The sequence below is a fragment of the Arachis hypogaea genome, chromosome 9, assembly GCF_003086295.3.
Source record: "Arachis hypogaea cultivar Tifrunner chromosome 9, arahy.Tifrunner.gnm2.J5K5, whole genome shotgun sequence".
In the NCBI taxonomy this organism is placed as follows: Eukaryota; Viridiplantae; Streptophyta; class Magnoliopsida; order Fabales; family Fabaceae; genus Arachis; species Arachis hypogaea.
The window spans coordinates 93878062-93880867 of record NC_092044.1 but is presented as its reverse complement, the minus strand read 5'-3'; the positions used below and the strand labels follow the sequence as shown (position 1 = coordinate 93880867).

Sequence of the window (2806 nt, the reverse complement as noted above, 5' to 3'; positions counted from 1 at the left end):
CAAATAAACAAAACATATTACATCCCAAAATGGAATAAAACAAAGTATATTACATGTGGTAATACATAATAAAAATAAAACAGACTACTTAACTCTATGAATAGAAGGAACCATTAAGTAAACTACATATTAATTACTTTATCACATGTAATCTCATGATGAGCTCGTCGTTTTTCTCTCATTATAGACGTGTCAGCATAAATTATTTGCATATCTATTTCTCTTTCTCTTTCCTTGGCCGTTCTTTCTATTTCCATTTTCTTTGAACTTATCTTTATTTTTTTAATAATTTGTAATTCTTGTTCCTTCATCGCCGCTTGAATTTGTAACATTTTCTTTGATTTCCATAATCTTTTTCTTATGTTTCCTCTCATCTCCTCTTTTCTTTTCCTTAACATTCGTAATATTTTCCATGAGAGAGAGTTTCTTAACAACTAATGAATTCTTTTCGCTAAGATCTTCAGACATTTGTGCTTTTCACTAATGAATTCTTTTTCATGAGAGAGAGAGTCACGACGCGAGGATGAGGAAGGAGTCGCCGTCATCGCGCCTCGCTGCCAGCTTCGTCGGATCTTCGTTGCCGAGCATCCATGGCCGCCGCCATCAAAGCCATCCTTTGCTAGTGAAGTTGTTGGTGGTTTCCCTTGTCGTTACTGCTGGAGCTCGTCGGAACCCGTCAGAAGAAGCTGCTGTCGCCGTTTAGGTTTGACCGGAAGAGAGGAGGTGACGGTAGTGGATGTTGGCGTTGCTACATGCGAGAAGGAGGGACTAGTACACTGTCTCCAAGCTACTGCATTGCCATCGGAGCTCTTTGCCATCGTTTTGCTCGCTAGAATGTCGTCACTGGAGCTATTCCATTCTCTCATTATTTTTTGGTAGAGTGAGTAACTCTTGTCCTGAAACACTTATCGCTGTTGTTCTGTTATAAATACTGAGGATCTTGCAACGTTAATGTCTTAGGGTTGAGTTGCCAAGGTTGCATACTGTATTTGTTGCTGTCGCAACGTTATGGCGGAGTTTCTGTGGACATTGCGGCTACCGTTGCTATGAACTAAAAGGATAAATGAAGTTTGTCGCGTAGTTGAGTCGTGATCGAGGTAGGCTATTTTTAAAAACTATTTTATTTCATGGAATTGTTATAATTCAATATTAATGTGAAAAATACATTTTTCTATGATTGTAAGTCTTATGGATTGAGTTGAACTGTTTTGGATAAATGTAACTAGTTAAATGATTTCGGATTTTTAAGCAATAAAATTAAATGAGAAGTTGGATTGTTTGTGGTTATGGATTGTGATTGTTTACCTGATAATTTAAAAGTGATTGGTTGCTCGAATTCTTGATTTTGTTGACTTCTTTGAGTTGAGTTGGTGCTAAGGTGGTTAATGAAAGTTTGATGGGAACGTTGGGAAACTGTTTGGTTGGGACGGGACCCTTGAAGAGTGGCCAAGTCTGATTTTTAGGAGAAATGCTGCTGAAGTTTTAGAAGAACTTGAGTGAAAATTGAATAATAATAATGATGAAAAATGGTGTTATTTAGAGACTTTGTATTGAAGACTCATTTGGAATATGTGGATTTAAGAATCGTGTTTTGAAAAGTTTCTGGTGAATATAAAAGCAATTGAATTTTATTGGCAAGTTCTAGTGATTGGTGTGTATATATATAGACTATTCAATAAAGAAATGTTAATTATCACTTTTCAAACTGGTTTTTTCAATGGTAGTATTATTTTGGTCCACTACTTGAAATTTTACCCCCACCTGCCGATGAGGGGCTAAAGATTTTCAAACACAAATTTGACCAATAGGAATTCATTATCCCGCGACTTGAAGTTCTTTTCTATATTTACATTGGCACGAATATTCTCATGACAATACAGATTTGGCAAGAAAGATCATCCTAAAATGCCATCAATGCTTCAAAGGAATGCATACGTCAAATGGTGGTCCCAATTTGATTCAACCATGGCTCATCCTGACGAAGTAAGGAAATGGTTCAAAGAACATCATCAATTTGTCAAGGTAATGGATCATGAAACATTTATTTTTTTCATTCAAAAGGCCCAGATTACAGTAGGTCTTGTAGGGTCTCAATCCAAAGAATCATTTATGAAAAATTTACAGCAAATATTACAGCTACTTCAAGCTGAAGAAGACCAAGAAAGGAAACAAGATCAAAACTCCTCAACAGCCTCTTCCAGTGATTATATTCAAAATGAAGATGACTTTTTCGGAATTAATTTACAAGAAGATTAAAGTTATTCACAAAATTTTGTATTTTAATTTGTAAAATTATTAACTGGTACTGTAGCTATAGTGTAGGTCAACATTACCTGAACTGTAAGAATAGTAAATCTTTAGGTCTATAAAAGCATGCTTCCGCAACATTTTGAGGCAGAGTTTTTAGAAACATAAGATTAGAGAGAAATTAGAGAGAGAAGCTCTAAGAATCCTTTGTAAGCCTTTTACTTTTATCTTTTTTTTCTCCAAATTTTCTTCAATTTTCTTCAATAAAGAATTTTCAGTTCTTTATTTTCATACTTTTTTTAAAGCTTCTGCATTTGCATATGTGTGCGGACTACTACCACATTTAACTTCACACTAACCTGCATATGCGTGCAGACTACTGCTGCATCTAATTTCATATTTAATTTATGCCTTTACATCTGCATTCATATAATTAATTAACATTAATTATATCTTCACTCTTTCTCCTTATCCCTCTTAGATTCACTTTGGGCATATCTGGTAGACTCAGAACCTGATGGGAAAGCAGGAATGTTTTTATTAACATTAGACTAACTCT

At 35.0% G+C, this 2806-nt stretch overlaps 1 long non-coding RNA gene across 1 annotated transcript; it reads left to right on the top strand.

The window, feature by feature from the left end:
- Nucleotides 1-506: 506 nt before the first annotated feature.
- LOC112711243 (uncharacterized) lies at nucleotides 507-2530 on the top strand. The gene is made up of 4 exons (XR_003157371.3): nucleotides 507-880; nucleotides 961-1097; nucleotides 1881-2022; nucleotides 2137-2530. It is a non-coding gene; the product is annotated as an uncharacterized lncRNA (long non-coding RNA).
- The last annotated feature ends 276 nt before the right edge of the window (nucleotides 2531-2806 follow it).